Consider the following 17,662-nt stretch of genomic DNA (forward strand, 5'->3'; position numbering starts at 1 on the left):
GCTGAATGCAAATTACAAAATGCAAAGAATTTAAAAATAGTCTTTACTTGCACAGAATCCAAAGGCTGTCCTAGGTAACAATTCAGTACAAATGTTGTGGGTATAAACTGATTTTCCAAGGTAGTCTGAAACACACAACAGGCCAAGTTGTAAAGTATCATCATTCAGGCACTAGACAAGAGGAGGCACTTTCACGCGCAGCCCTGCAAACACACAGGTATATTTGGGCTTTTATAGTTACTGTTCCAGAACCAGAACTTCAAGAAAAATAAATGAGATCTGGGGACAGAGCAAGGCTACAGCAGGTATGACATGCAATTTGTTTTGGACTTGATACAGGTCAGCAAAAGCGTATTATTTTAGACTTAATTATGATCAATGGGCCACTGTTGGTTTCAGGCTTTTTAAAACAAAGGCTCCTTCTTTCCTCCCTGCAGGACTCCAAAAAGGAAAAAAAAAAAAAAAATCTAAGCTAAGCAAAGCAAAGCAAAATGGAGACATAAGAAGAGAAAGGGAACAGACCAGTATTGTACTTCATTCATCCTCAATGATCCAAAACATGAATGTTTCAGCTGAGTGTAGAGTCTCCCTGTGCAATTGCATTCTGCTCTTGAATTCATGCTCTGCTACTTCCTTAGGCTTGGGGTTTTTTGTTTGTTTTGTTTTGGGCTTTTTTGTAAATTCTTCAAAACATCACAGGGATAAGAGAGCAATCAGTGATTTCTCCAAGCACACACAGCATCATGGTTATTTTGAAATACAGATCTTCTGTAGTTCAGTACTACAACAACGCACACCCTCTCCTCCTCTTTCAAAGTGCTGTTTTCTTCCACCATTTAATTTAAAACATTGTCTAAAAAATGAATAAATGCTGTGAGATTACTAGCAATTAATGCTAACAGTGGTTAGCAAACAGGTGGTAGTAATTGTGGGTGCCTAATGCTGACAAATCCTTTGTATTTCATCTAAAGCTCATCAACAGTAACAAGAGTGGGGGTTCTTCTGGCCTTTGATGAAAGTTCTCTTAACTCAATTTACAGTAGGTATGATTAACATCATGTATACATCTACAGAAGCACATGTCTCCAACAGTGCATCTCTCCAGTGCTGTTAAAGCACTGTTCACAGCAGTGGAATACATATATTTCTTGTAATTTTTAAACATATATTTCTACTGACATTTTACATTTTCAGGAGTTGGCTTTCTTTGCATTTTAAGACAGTGGGGAGCAGGACAGGAACATGAAAACTGTATTGATTCTTTGTAGTACATGAAATTCCATTTGTTTCTTCTTAGATATTAACATAAATCCTTCCATCTGAGCCTTGCAGAACCACAGTAACCATCTAGAGCCATGCTGATTTCACTGGGCTCTTATGTCTGTCATCAAAGCGTAAATCAGAGCCTTAATATGGTATTTCCAAAGCTGAAATATTATAGCCTCTGTATGTATTGTACAACACAAGCATAACAAATGCCCTAAAATTCAGAAAACATCTTAATACAGAAACATAGTAATAACATTTTCCTTTCCTACAGGAAAAAACAAACACTTGAAATATAGATTAAAAATCAACTAAACTTAACAAACTTCTTTGTGTATCTCCTTTACAAGAAAGAATGTGCCATAGCATAGACCTGCTGCTCTAGACCCTACTATGCTCTCATCAGTGTCCCACAAGCAACAGTCAGCACTCACTAGGAAGAGCAATTGCTGTAACTTTTGGGGCACAGTGAAACACAGATGAGTGCAGAACCTGTTTCAGTCTTTGGTTTGGGTTTTGCATGATTTCCAATCCCTAGTTTGTTTGGACTAGAGAGAGGATATCAAACTTCCACTACACTACCACACTGCCTGTAGTGAGTCAAAGTTGCATAGGTGCCCTAAAAAAAGGCAGAACTGGACTTGTCATTGCTCATTAGCCTTTCACTGTTAGTCAACCCACTGATGTCCTGGAGCACTTCTTTCAGTTGCTATTACGTGTCAATTCGTCCCCAGTGTTAGAATCATGGAATTGATTTGATTGGAAGAGATATTTGAGTCCAACCATTATCTAACTCTACCAAATCCTCTGCTAAACCATGGCCCTTAGCACTGGGTAAATGCCTCCTTTAAACATCTCTAGCGATGGGGATGCAACCACCTCTCTGGGGAGCCTCTTCTAGTGTTTAATAACACTTTCAGCAAAGTATCTTCTAATATCCCATTTAAATATCTTCTGGTGCAACCTGAGGCCATTTCCTCTTGCTCTGTCACTTGTTACTTGGGAGAAGAGACTGACACCCACCTGGCCCAACCTCCTTTCAGGTAGTTGTAGAGAGTGAGAGGGTCTCTCCCTCAGCCTCTTTTTTTCCAGACTAAAACCCCCAGTTCCCTCAGCCACTCCTCACAGATCTGTTCTCAAGACACTTCACCAGCTTTGTTACCATTCCCTTGACCTGCTCTAGGACCTCAATGTCTTTCTGTAGTTAGAGATGTCTGTGCCATACTCTCTAACTTCCCCTCTAACTTCCTCTATCCTTTAAAGAAAAAGAAGAAAAATAAAAGCCAAACAATATAACTGACAATGCCAGTATTTTTCAGGCCTTCCTTAGAAGTACTTATGTGTCAGAAAGGACACAAACCCAGTACCCTCACAGGAAATTTTGCATGTAAGTAGTCTTTATGCACATCCCCTCTCACGCACACCAAGCAGCTGAGGTAGCAATGTGCCATTCACAGCAAGGGTTTATTCACACTGTTTTCCTAGAAAGTTTGGCCTGTGCATATACGTTTGAAACACTTTTTAGATACAAGCAGAAACTGGGAGGTTCCAAGATAAAAAAACATGAAGATAAGTAACATTTGCAGCACACAGCAGTAGTCAGACAACTTAGCTTAGCCTGTTTATATACATGTCCTTTTAAAATAAAAGTCACTATTAACTCGAATACTGTCACTGTGACTAAAGACAGGAATGCCAGGAATGCTTAACAAAGGAGATGTGAAAAAGCATGTAATCATCTAAGGGGAAAAAAACAACACTGGATGCATTTTTCATACAACTCAAATGGCTGAGGACTACTAACATGGTCTCTGGTCCTTGTGACTCTGGTTACTTACTGCAGAAATTAAAGAGAGAATCCTGAAGAGGAGAGCTCCAGATGGGAAGGTTCCTACTCCAAGCAATCCCCCATGGATGGGGGAAACTTACCCTTGCCATAGCACAACAGGTTGCCATGTCCACTCTGACACCTGACCTTCTCTCTATACAGTTAGTGGGACATGATAGCATATTTGTTACTACTTTTGTAGGGAAATAGGTAGAAAAGGTCATGTCACCTTTTCTTCCATGCTGCAGCAAGCTTAGAAAAGTTGTGGGTTTCCTACAGAAACTGTTCAGAGGTAGAAGGCTGCTTGTGTTCCTGTGCCTCCATCCTCAAAATTGCCATGAACTCACAAAGAAAGAAAAAAATGAGAGAGAGAGAGAGAGAGAGAAAGAAGAAAAAGAGGTTGAGAGTATATTTATTTGCAGCTGCAGGCCACTTTCCGAGCCTTTGCTCTCAGACTTTTATTCTTGAACTTTTTACTATGACTCTGCTCAACATTTCCCCCTGATTTTTAATTTACCATTTTTATTGTCATTTAAAGCTTAGGCTTCCATGCTCTCACAGGTCAGACTGCAGAGATTTACAGCCAACATTAAAAGTTACTACATTTGTGATAGAATCATCAGAATGTCAACGTACAGTTTGACATAACACTTCAGATACTTTTTTCTTCTGTTTCCAAAGTAGTTCACTATGGGAACAGTTTCCATGTGGTCCTTAAGATCCTGCCATGAGACTTCTCAGCATCTTTTTTTCTCTTTCTTAACTTTTGTTATGTTGGTGAGTATTAACAAAAGAGCTGATGTGCAGAAGGTACTTTCTCATAGTGCAGGAAGGGAAAATTGCTGTTTGTTTTTTGCTGGAGTTGTGATACAGGATGAACACGGTGGCACATAAACTTTTGTGTAACAGTTTATTTCCAGGTTACTGACATTTTGTAGAGGAATTGCTGCATAGTTTCATGGAAACAAGGACCATATGCAGAATCCTTTAAAATGTACGAGAAAGTTACAACCTCTCTCACACTGTATGTGTGATAATTCTTGTGCATATCAAGAATGACAGAAAGTTCAGCAAACACTTTGCTACTTAAGGCTCATAAGATCTGCATACGCTGCACATGTTTCTGGATCAGTCTTGTGAGGGTAGTATGTGTTTAGTGTGTTGAAAAGAGTGCTTTCCATTTGTTGTGCTGTGAAGTAATCTGCACTGAGGAGTCTCACATCCAAACATTCTTGTTTTCATGAACCACCTGATTATTACCCAAACATGTCAGGATTACCTCAGTAATTGTGCTGTTAAACCTGTTTTGGAGTCTTGGTCTGGAGAGGGAGGATAAGTTTATTTGCTGCAAAAAGTGAGCACTGTGCCATCCCCCACCACCTTCCCCCACATCAGCAGCCAGGGCAGCAGTTCACAGTGTGTCAGGGAGAGAAGCAACTTGACACTGACAAAAGTCTCACACACTCCCAGCTCTGCCCTGGAAAGCATCACTTCAGGGTCTGAAAAATTACTTCTGCCCTGGTAGCTCTGCCTGATGTGCTCTGATGCATGGCTCTGCCTCACCAGGATACCAGTGCTTCTACTGAGCCCAAAGCAGCTTATCCCAGAAAATGATAGCTTTTCCTTCCTCATCCTCCTCCACTGCATCTATTGCTCTGTGTCTCAAGCCCTAGCATGAATTTAGAGGTGCTCTCCACAGCCTGAGCACATTCATCATTGTGATGATGGCAGTGTCTGTCAACATTTTTTCCACAATACTTGAAAGCACTTTGAAACCAGTGCTGGTTGCCTCTCAAAAATCCCAGGGAAATAAGGATTTCACTCATCTCTGTGTTCCAGGGACATATACATCCTAGGCACTTGGCTCCAGTCAGTCTCATTGTCTGTGGTCCCAATGCAGGAGCACTTTAAATGCAGATAATCTAACCATCACTATAGATCTTAATATAAGATATGTAACACATTTTTTGCACTGGTGCACAACCCCACCCTACTTTTGAGGGCTTTTTCCAAGTCTCATCCTTTCATCCAGTGTATGTGCAGCCACACAAATAGATTAATCACCTCTCCTAAAAGGACCTTTTGAGCAAGGGCAGGGTGAGCGCATTGCGGGATAACGGGGGCTTCAAAGGTGATTTTTCCTCACCTATTTTTGCTGCCAAGGGACATATAACCTCAACTCCTGCCAGGTTAATGAATTCACCTCCTTCACTGCTGGGATTCCTCTCACAAAGCACAGAAGTATCTTAGGTATCTGTGGGAGACACCTATGAGTATTTGTAATTTTCCCCTCCTGTGGAGCTTATATGAAGCATTCTGGGACAGAAAGGTCAAACCAGGACTCAAAAAAGAAATGTATACATTTACCACCCATCTCAGTCACCTCCATCCACAGACACTGGCACTGGCTTTGTTATGGGCTCTGAACCACATCTTCCATCTAGCTAAGATGCGTCTCTTCCTTTTTCTCTCTCTTTTCCCAGTTATAGCTCCAGAAACTACAGGTTGAGTTAGCATAGAGGTATGGTGTGAGGGATATGTGCTTATGTATTTTTCAGAGTCAAAAAATCAAATGCAATCAGTCTGCCTTGCCTCTTGCCACATTCCTGTGTGTAAAATACTGGGGTTTGGAAAAGGATACATGATGGGTAAAGCCTGAAACAGCCCCAGGCACTCTGGTTGTTCAGCTCACACCCACATGCAAAGGTTAGCTCCAGCATCTTGTGGTTCAGAGCTCCAGGGACTGACGCAGGCTAGGCCAGCTTTAGCTTTCTCCTTGTATTATGTATAAGAAATTTTGCCTATGTTGTGTTTTTTCAGTGGAATTTTGATGCAGAGCCAAGATTGCTCCACAACCACCTCAGAAAAGTGTGATTCATCAGATGGCATTTGCAAGGGGCCACCCCAGTGTCTGTTCCCTGAAAAAAACCTGGCTACACCAGTGAAATGCTAGTGGCAGTGTTTGTACAGGTGGGTGTCCCACACAGGTAGGTGTTCCTAGCAGGCACTGATACAATTTTAATTTACTCATCTAGAACAGGCTTTTCGTAGTACAGGAAATAGAAAGGGTTTCCATGTTATTTTTGAAAGCTTATGAGATTTCTTTTCACTTTTTCCTTTCCTCTGGGCAATGTGCCCCCTTTGCATAATTTCATTAAGATGTAGAAGGTAGAATAGAATAGAATGGAATGGAATGGAATGGAATGGAATGGAATGGAATAGAATAGAATAGAATAGAATAGAATAGAATAGAATAGAATAGAATAGACCAGACTGGAAAATACCTTTGAGATCATCAAGTCCAACCTATCACCCAACACCATCTAATCAACTAAACATGGCACTAAGTGCATGATCCAGTCTCTTCCTAAACACCTCCAGTGATGGTGACTCCACCACCTCCCTGGGCAGCCCATTCCAATGACGAATGACTCTCTCCATGAAGAACTTTCTCCTCACCTCAAGCCTAAACTTCCCCTGGTGCAGCTTGAGACTGTGTCCTCTTGTTCTGTTGGTGGTTCCTGAGAGAAGAGACCAACCTCCCTTCAGGTAGTTGTAGACAGCAATAAGGTCTCTCCTGAGCCTCCCCCAGGCAAGAGGTCTTCAAGATAGATACCAGGGGAAGAAAAGCAAAAGCAGCAGTCAAAGAGGAAAACAAACACACACCACACCAAAACCAAACCAAAACCACTAACCAAACAAAAAACCCACCACCAACCAAAACCAAACACACACACCCCAAAAAAATAAAAAACTCCAAACACACACAGAATACTACTTTCTGTCCACATTACACCAAAAAAAAAGCAAAATTCCTTGGCACCGGAAGCATAGGAAATCAAAGCCACCGACATGCACATGAAGGTGGGGCTCCTGTGTGAGCAGTCAGGGTCATGCCAGCAACATTTAGAAAAGTGTTTTCTGCATACATTTGATATGTAATTTCAACATCCCTTGCTGACATCCATGCCACTGCTAGTCACATCAGCCAAATTAAAGGCAGCACTAGAACATGATGCTGCACTATGATCACACCCTCCCTTGGCATATTTGTTTACCTCCAGCGAAAAGGTCAGAGATCCCCATGCATTTATTTAAAACACAGAAACTAGATTGCTATTAAATGTGGGACAGGGTCACCTAGAATGTAAGCTGTAGAATGTGGGAGTTTGAATCAGAGCTTCACATCTCCTCAGATTATGTTCACCTGAGGATCCAAGTAAGGACAAAGAAAATGACAGTTGTTTATGAAGTTCTATAGCCCTGTCAGGCCCGATTCCTTCAGCAAGTTAAAGAAATTTATAAGCTGACCACAACAACCAAAGTAATGTCCCATCTGCCCAGGGTGCATCCAGCCTAGCAAGGGCTGTGCCAGAGCTACTGTCTCTCCATGGACCTTCTCCATTCCTCTCCTCAAAGAAAACACATAAGTCATCCATTTAATGCCACGTACCAAAGTCACAAGAAAAAGGGAGCTATATATCAGCAACTGTGGATATGGCTTTGTCAATTCTAGGTCTCAGATTAAAGCAATACTGTCACCACCTAATCAATGCGTAGAAAATGAAAATGAATTTACAGTCTTGGATCTTTTCCCAGCAGGCTGGTGTCCACTTAACAGCATCACAAATATCACCAGCTGGCCCTCCTCTTCAGGCTTCAGAGTGACATGCAGAGCAGATAGACGAAACGACCTCCCTTTTCAGCCTTAAACCTTCTCCCTGCCTAGTTCTGGATCCAGGCACAACAGCAGGACTGACTGGTCAGGAGTTTACTACTATTTCCCTGGCTGAATGACATCACCCAAGATAGGGACAACAAAGCCTGGAAAATTTTTGGCCACAAGCGCATTTATTTGCCTGTTACTTATGTCCTTGTAAATATTTATCCCGGAATATCACTTGAAGATCCACATTCTATATTGTACTTGTATTTGCTCTTGGCATGCTTTGAACAGTAAAAATCAATAAAGGTAGTTTCACCTGCAGGAGCTTGAAATCCTGGTATTTGTCCAGTAAACATCCCATACACACAGTCCTTCGCTGCTTAAAAGAACTGCACCAAAGACAGACTATTGCAGCTACTTCTCTGATCTTAGAGTTTGTAAAAGGATATTCTTACAGAAGCTGAAGGGCTGGATTGTGCAACCCTGACAGCACTGAACATTTACCTGCACAAGCAGCCCATTGAGAAGGTCTGGCACAGAAATGTTCCCCACAAGTATGTGGTTTCAGTAAACCAGCAAATCAGTTAACGAAGGACAGCAGCATCTCCAAAATGACTGAGGTCTCCGCTCTATAAATTTTAGAAGGTGCCTTTTTCTGTTAAAGCTAACATAAAGGTACAATAAAATCCTTTCAGGAAGAGAACTGCCCCGACATACTGATAGGGTGCTGCTGCAGTACAATTCCTTCAAACAAGTGCAAGTTTTGCACCAGGTTTTATTAGGGAGGAAGGATTTAGCCAGACTTTTTACTGTTTCAAATTGGCAGCAAAAAAAGAAGAAAGCAGCATCCACCCAAATGATTCACTTCAGTAGCTCCAGGACAGCCTGTAGTTTCTTACAGGGAAATAATTAGGATTCAGAAACATACAAAAGACCACTCCAAATACCACATGTCTTTTAATCCAAGCAAAAATGTTGTAGGCCACTGTCAGCCTGACTGTGACAAAGAAATTTCTGCGAGAAAAAATAATCAAACAAACAAACAAAACCCACAACCCACACCACACTCACAACCCAAATAAAACTCAGGCCACAGAGAAGAGAAAATAGAGACTGCAGAGATTGTTGTCAACCTTTTATTAGGTTGAAATCAAAGCTGCCATGCACAATGGCTTGAGTGTGTAGTTTTCAAAAGAGGTATCTGGAAAAAAACAAGCTTTGAATCATTTTGAATGTGATGACTGGGACCAGAAAGAAGTCCACTAAGAGGGGTCAGGGCAGAAGGAGTGCACCTTTACCCCAGATAGTGATCAAGCTCTGAGAAGCAGCCCAGGTTTTTTAGAGGATGATTTCACTGGAGTTCATTTAACCCTACCCTTTATATGAGAGAGTTCTGGATGTTAAGGGGTGAAAAGGCAGAACAGCCCTGCACACAGTCAGCACACTGAACTGCAGGATTTGTTTGCTTTTTGTGATGTGTTCAGACCAATTCCAAATTCCTTACAATCACCACATTAAGTGCACCAGCTATGCCTGACTTCAGCTTCATAACACTAGAAACAAATTTCCACCATCCTGGCCCTTGACAGCCACTTAGCTGCTGCCTTTGTGGAAGAACTCATAAAAGTAAACAAGAGTTGCATCTCCAAATGTGACAACTACTTCAGGAGACTACTACTCTGCAAGGCTGGAAATACCTTTACATTTGAAAGTCAGCTTCAAAGAGCTCCAAAATGCTTAGTTCATGCTGCTCCAAAACGCAGCAGGAACCCCAGCAGGTAGGTGAGGTGGAGGAGCCCTACCTGGGTCATTTTGTGCACAGTGCACTGGAGACACGAAATCAGCAAAAGCCAAGCACCAGCCATTTGTGCCTCCCTCTCCTCTGGGTGTCTTTGGCACAGGTCAGGGAGGACAGAGGCAGTCCCTCAAGGCCCTGTGCAAGCAGGTGTGGGACTCAAGTAACTTCTACCAGCAGTGCCTGAAACTCCTTCCGTCTTCTGTACAGGAACCCAGCCTGTAGCTAGCCTCTAAAGGGCTGTATAAGCTCAGACTGCTCGGGAACTAGCAAATGATGTGGCACCTTGCAGGAGGCAGAAAAGAGAGAGGCTGCTGCCACCCCTCAGCAGATGGGGTACATACTGCAGTCTGGGCCTGTTTGTGACACAACCAGAGAAGTATCTGTCAAAGGCTGTAGCTTTGCACAAGGACTAATATCTATTCTTTTCAAGGAGATCTTCCATCCATGTCCAAACACCACCACAGGCTGGTCTAGAAAAAGCCAAGTGACTATGTGTTGTGGAAGACAGACAAAAGTCAGGCAGAGGCATAGAGAAAAATTAGTTTTTCTTCCACAGAAAGCTATCCCAAGCAGGCCACAATAAAGCTGTCATGATGGAGGAACGGACACCATTGCCACGATTAGCAGTCACGCTGCCATGCTCTGGTGAGGTGCATCTCAAGGGCAGGAAGGAGACTTGCACAGCAGCCATTTACTCTCCACCAAAGCACTATGTCTGAGAGCCACTCATTCTGACAGCAGCCAAAAGAGGTGTTGCAGATAATAGGAAAATTAGGGCAAAAGCCAGGGCCATGCCGTGGCAGAGGTGGTTTCCATGTATTCACTAACCCTCCTTGGAGTTCTCTCCCATGAACTTCCTTTGTATTCTCTTGAGACTGTGAAAACTCATAGCATCCCTAATATCCTGTGGCAAGGAGTTTCTCAGCTGCAAACCTCAAAAACAGCACCACACCAAAATACTTTTGTATCAAACAAGTATTTAGGGTTGTTTTTCTTTTCCAGGATCTTTAATTCACAGCTATTGACAGGAACAGAGCCAGCCCTGGAGGCAGTGGGGCTGCTAAGGGCCAATGGCCTTGGGGTTCAGGGCATTTTTATGCCAAGTCGTTGTAAACCTGCCCAGCCCTGCTGAACGTGCCAGCGCAGAGAATCTGTCCCAGTTGCCCCAGCCTGCTCCACTCTCATACAGCAAGGAGCAGTAATTCACACAGAGGCCCACTAGCTGCTAAGCACTGGAAGTGCCGTGACCAGCAGGATTACAAGTGAGCCAGCATCTACACACCTTTTTTCACATTGCAGAGGACTGCCATAGTTTTATAACCAAGTGCCTAAGTCCAGTCTGTGTTTGTCTGTTCAACCTTTAAGCTCCTTCGAACTCAAGCCTTCCACAGAGCTAACAGCACTGCCAACATTGTACTAATAATAGCAGCAACCCTTCAGGCTTTCAAGGAGCACTGATTACAGCCTAACAAAACTGCAGCAATGCTGGATCTGAGGTCTCCTCAAAACCAACCCTTTCTCAGTCTGGTGGGGAGAAAGCAGCAGATTGTAAAGCCAAAATGCACATTTTGGGACCCTCTGAGTCCCACCCAGGCTGTTCACCAGTGTTTCACACTGTCTGCTGCTGAGCTGCTCTGAGGGAGTCAGCAATTAGCAGCCCCATAATGAATGTTTAAAGCATTTAATTAAACTAATATATTCAGAGTTAAACGTGTTGCTAAGGCTGATCAATGAAAGCGCAAAGACAAACAAAGCCCCACAGGCACAAGGAACTAGGTGGGATGGTAACCTGGAATACCTTCCTCTTAAGCTGCACTTACCTGGCACTGTGGGTGTAATTTTTCAGTAGGGTGACTCCTGCAGCAACACCCCACTTGGGAGTGCACCTTCTCCTCTTTTGCTGGGGAAGAGATGGCCAAGAGTAGCTTGACTGCTGGGCAGGGAGAAGAAAAGCAGGTTTCAAACTGTGGTGCAGCACTGCTGTCTACACAATCATTTTGCAGTCTTTTAATTACTTCAGAAAAAATATTTAATTAAGGTCTCTCAGTACAGTTCTAGTTCAAAACTGCAGCCCATCAGTTTTACTGGTCCCAAGCTGAAAGAGAAGATATACTAAGGCTTCTTATGCAATGCCTATTTGGACTCCTGGAGTTGACCTCTCTAGCAGAGATGGCACTGGATCACTGTGGTTTCTGAACACCAGGACCTGGGGAAAACACCATGCTCTGTGTGAAGGCTGAAACTTGCAGTGAGAGGGACACACACTCAGCCATAAACAGCTTTGAAGATTTGGGGAACTTTCCCAGGGAATAAGTGTGTGAATTCTTCACCCGCACTACTGCTGGCTTGCAGGGACAGTGCCACCTCACACCTAATACACTCAGTTTTTAATACAAGCATGTCTAGAAACATATCTCATTCTCCTGGGTCAGACCATGCTAGCTGGCTCTGGCTTTCTGCAGAGCCAGTTGCTCAGGAGAAGCAAGTGCAAGGTTTGAGCAACATAGTACAGCACTTGCTCCTGGGGAGTCTCATTCTGGCTGCTTGTCCCCAGGGTCAGCAGCTCTACACTGATTTCATCCCAGGGCACACATCCCATTACAGACACCATTAATTTTACTGGACTTGATAAACTGAGAGGACTGAGGAGAGAGGAGCAGGAGTTACAAAACAAACACACCGAAGCAACACACAAAGAAGTGCTGATGGAAGAGGTTTAATCTGAGGCAGAGAAGAAAAAAAAAAGGGTAACAAAGAAGCAGAGGGAGCTGCAACAATTGTCAGGTGTTCACTGCATCCTTTAGTAACAGGGTAAGAAACACACAACCTTATTTCCAACAAAGATGGGAGAAGCCATCAGGACATACAACAGCAGGAACTGTGGAGATGTCCATCAAAATCATGACTTAAGGATGATATGAGAATCCTTTCCTTGGAGAGCTGCAGGAAGCATGCAGTTCTCTCAGGCTGTGTGTGAGCTGGAGGTAGACAGGACCTCTCCAGCCTCAGCGTGCATAGCCTGCTCTGCAGCACTTTCATGCAGCAAACCTGTAGCTAGGAGGGCTCTACCCAACTTGGGTATTGCCTGCCAGCTGAAGGGAGAATCCCTTCATGAAATGAAGCTGCAGCTCCAAGATTAGACTCTGGCTCATGATAGTACCAGGGCTTTCCCTGCAGAGCACTCCGAGCATGCAGCCAGGACAGGACAGCCTGGGTATGGTCACACTCGGATAAGCGTTAACGATTATGCAGGAACCAGCTTATCACAGATGTTTGCTTGGGAGCAGGAGGGGAGGGACAGAGCACAAGCAGCAGCTGCTCAGGTATCCTAAGGCCTTGTCTGAGATAGAGGGAGCAGAAGTAAAGAATCAGGGGGGAGGCAGAGCCTTAGGGTGCCCTCAAAGTTTGAGCTTGGCTCTAGGCAGAAGCAGCTGTAATTTTCACTCCAGATTCTACACTAGCTTTCTAAAACTTCTTAAGTTTCAAGCTGGAGGTGATGGCTCTACTGCCTCTCAAGGCTACCTATTCTGTTTATTTTTTTTCCTTAATTTCCTCCTATTATCATGATCACCACCCTTCAGGCATACTGTTTGGCTCTAGGTCACATGCAATAGCATTCTCTTTATTTTGTAGTTAAGGACAATCTCACATGGCATCTCCCATAGATGCTTTATAGAATCATAGAATGGTTTGGGTTGGAAGGGACCTCCAAAGGTCATATAGTCCAACCCCCTCTACAGTAAACAGGAGCATCAACTAGATCAGGTTGACCTGAGTCTTGTCAAGCCTCACTCTGAACATCCATTTCAGCACCCAGCCTGACAGGGTGCTGGGCCGTTCCATTTAAACTATACTCTTACCCTGAAAGGTTGGACTAGATGATCGTCGAGTGCCCTTCCAACCTGGTATTCTACGAATCTCCTGGGATGGGAACACAACTACCTCCCTGGGCAACCTGTTCCAGTGTTCCACTACCCTCATGGTAAAGAACTTGTTCCTAACATCAAATCTAAATCTACTCTTCCCTAGTTTGAAACCATTGCCTCTTGTTCTATCACGGCAGGCTTTTGTAAACCGTCTCCATCCTTCCAGTACCTGAATGGGGACTACATGAAGATCATTACTAGGTCTCTCCAGAGCCTTCTCTTCCCCAGGCTGAACAACCCCAGCTGCCTCAGCCTGTCTTCATAGAAGAGATGTTCCAACTTCCTCTTCATTTTCATGGCCCTCCTCTGGACCCGCTCCATCCATGCTTTAGGAAAGACTAGATAAATCCAACTGCCTCAGAGAGACGCCTGCACAAGGTGCTGGCAGCAGCTGCAATACTCAGGCCTTCTCTTACCTTAATCCTGCCAGGACAGCTCCAGCAACACCCTCCAGGGCAAGCCAGCATGCTCCAGCCCAGCAACATTGGCTCGAGACACTGCAAGACTGTGTGAGGGAAAAGGTCTTAAAATCCACTTTTACAAACTGCCTGAAGCATCAAAACTACCCAGAACTGGTTAGCAGAACAGCAGTGTGTTCATGAATTTATTTCTAGTGGCCTATGCAACCAAGTCCCAACTCAAGATTTTATTGTTTATGGGCACAACATGTTCATTTTATGGGAACAGACCTGCTCTGTGCTGAAGGACTTCCTGCAAGCAACTGTGGTGTTAATTTAGAAGATGGCATTCTTCCCAAACAGTCATTATTAAACCAATAACCCCACATTACCTCCAGCATCAAGGGGCAATGTGGCTGGAGTAACTGCAAAAGAGCTTAGGGGCTGTTCTCTTCAGGGAGGGGAGCGAGATGCAGCCTGGCCAAACTCCAGTGCATGCGGTTTTAAAGATCCTCACTCGAGTTGTATTGTGTTGATGAGCATTAAAGAGCTGCCACTTCTGCACCCATGCCTGGCTGAACTACAGGAACTATTTTCAGCATCTCTCTGCCAGAAATGATATCTCTCATGACTTTTATCATGGAATGGGTTCATGTTTGTAATCAGCCTGGAAAATGTGTTTCTGAGCTTAGTTCTAAAGCCTCATCTTCACTACAGAAACAACTGCACTCAATAACACAGCTTTCCCTCCCTTTAGTAGCATGAGGAATAATTTGCTGCCCGGGGTAATTCGTCACAGCATAAGCCTGCAGGGCTTTGTAACATCAATGTTTGATGCTTTGGGTTTAAGTGCTGCACACACTGTATAAGCACAAGTAGACAGCCTGAATCAGAAGCTCTTATGGAGTGCTGCAATTGCCAATCATTTAGGGGAACCCTACATGCCAATCAGTAGCTTGCACAGCAATTTTATCGATTCAGCAGGAGAGAAGGGGTTAATGCCAAGGTTAAGAACACTATAGACCTTGTCTCAATTCTTTTAATTTTTAAGGATCGCCTCGCAGGTTTTAAAGCAATCTTGCTCAAGAAACATTTTATTTAAATGCCCTCACAAAATGTCTTTCTGAACAAACAGACCACACTGGCTTCGCAAGGGCAAGGATGCTATCCAGGAGCTTGAGATGAGGCACTGCACCATGGCTGTGGAGAGCCTTGCCCTCACTGGAGGATGCCACTTTTTGCACTGTCTCTGTAACCAAACCAATGTAGCTGTTTGGGATGCAATGTGTCCATGCAGAAATCAATCTGTACTTCTTCAAGCAAAGAGATGAACACATTTCTTAATCATTTGGCTTGGCCTAAATGGTGCATCAGCAGTTGCTGTCTGGCAAAGGTTCCAGTTGTGTTTCTTCAGAGAGGAAGACGATTGAAGAAACAGCTTGCTTAAAGAGGCTGGAATCTCCCATCACTGTGTAGCCCATTCCTACATCTTGCCAAACATCTGGCAAGAATGAATTAGAACCTTTTTTGGTGCATGAGGCAGGGTGGCAGACTTAAAAACATCTTGAAATACATTCTAGCCCTGGCTGTGACAGTTTGCTCTGATAGGTTGCAGTTTCCATTTTTTTCTGGAATCACACATTAGAAACACATTGATAGGGCTCTGCCATGCAGCAAATTATGAGACTGCCTGTGCCTCTTGAATCTTTCTACATGACCTCATTTCCACAGGATCTGTGTTTTTCATAATCATTAATGCATATTATCTCCATTAAAGAACCCCCAGCTTATAGGCAGGATATCTTTTCAATGTCCTTTTTCCTAGGTGTAAAGGTTGTGCCAAAAACAAAGTAGCCTCAAATTACCATTTTTAGCCTCCCTCCTTGCTTTGACATGAAGAGCAGTGCTATGCTCCATGTTAGGTTCATGGCTAGTTGCACAGGCAATGATCCCATCACATGGCCAACAATAGCCCAGAATGGCCACCCTCAGGCCACTGCGCACTATGGCTCTGCTATCAACACTGGGGTGCTGCAGCACATTCGAGGCTTGCGCTCTAATCTTTAGCACCCTCACAGGTTCACATCCCACAGGCTTGACAGGAGCATTTTTTTTTCATGTTCACAACAAGTTGTAGAGAAGAGTTCCACCCAGGACTGTCAGGTTGCTGCATAGTAACCTGTCTTGAGAACATAGAAGCCTGAAGGCTAAAATCTGCTCCCACAATAAATCAGAATGACAGTCAACACCACAGCTGTAGGAGCACCTCAACTGTTTATCTTGACTAAGTAAAGGAATCACAGCCTAACCCATTGCCTTTACATAACTGCACACCACTATTTCTGTGACCATCCATAGAAACAATGTAAAAAACCCCAAGCTATTTCTGTAAGATTTTATTTTTATTTAAAAGAAAAGCTCATGACTTAGTGTCCAAGCTTCCCTGCTTGCTACCAGAGAAGGCAAGTCAGGACTGCAAAGCCATTTATTTAGCAGCAGAGAGCATTTCACAAGTGTCAGTATCCTCCCTTACACCCAGAGGCCTGATTCCAGCTCTGGACATCCATAGCTCTGTTTGCATCACAGGAAGCATCTTCCAAAAGCTTATTAAGAAACTGAAGGATCTTCATAGTGTTACAGTGTAAGGGGCAATCTCCTACTTCTTTTCATTTCTGGGCCCCTCAGTTTAGGAAGGATGTTGACTTGCTGGAGCGTGTCCAGAGAAGGGCAATGAAGTTGGTGAGGGGTTTGGAACACAAGCCCTATGAGGAGAGGCTGAGGGAGCTGGGGTTGCTTAGCCTGGAGAAGAGGAGACTCAGGGGTGACCTTATTGCTGTCTACAACTACCTGAAGGGAGGTTGTAGACAGGCAGAGGTTGGTCTCTTCTCCTAGGCAGCCAGCACCAGAACAAGAGGACACAGTCTCAGGCTGTGCCAGGGGAGGTTTAGGCTGGATGTTAGGAAGAAGTTCTATACAGAGAGAGTGATTGCCCATTGGAATGGGCTGCCCAGGGAGGTGGTGGAGTTACCATCATTGGAGGTGTTCAGGAGGAGACTTGATGGGGTGCTTGGTGCCGTGGGTTAGTTGTTTAGGTGGGTTGGATTGGTTGATGGGTTGGATGCGATGATCTTGAAGGTCTCTTCCAACCTGGTTTATTCTATTCTATTTGAATGAACATACTGGTTTTTTTCCTTCAAGGGTCATACATATATTCTGTGAAACTCCCATCAGCCAAATAAAAACAGTCATAAGTCATTTAGATTATGTATATGGGAAAAAAACCCAACAAAACAAAACACCACCATCCTGAAGTATTCTAATTAGAAACCATATTTATAGGATGTAGTAGGAGCAGCAACTCATACCTCCTCTTAGATTACAGATTGAACAAGTTTAGTGTAAGTTACTCAAAATCACTACGCAAACACACATTTACCCCATTAAAAAAAGATTAGAGGAAGATATAAACATCTTATTTATTAAATCAAATAGAAATGCAAAATATATTTCACATGCCTTACACAGAAGAGATGAACTTTGAAGAAATTAAAGCAAGACTGTGTCAGCTGACACAGGAAATAGGAACATTATGAACAGTCACAAAGAAAAGGAAGGACTAGGGGGAGGTGACATGGGGCTAATGGGCAGTTCCACCCCACTGTAAGAAAGCTCTTCTAAAAACAATCAAGTTTATGCTGAGCAAGCATCACAAGCCTGAAATTAACTTTAACACATACTTACTTTGGAGAAGTTGTCTAAAGAAGTACAACTGGCTAATAA

Source organism: Dryobates pubescens, chromosome 11 (genome assembly GCF_014839835.1).
Source record: "Dryobates pubescens isolate bDryPub1 chromosome 11, bDryPub1.pri, whole genome shotgun sequence".
In the NCBI taxonomy this organism is placed as follows: domain Eukaryota; kingdom Metazoa; phylum Chordata; class Aves; order Piciformes; family Picidae; genus Dryobates; species Dryobates pubescens.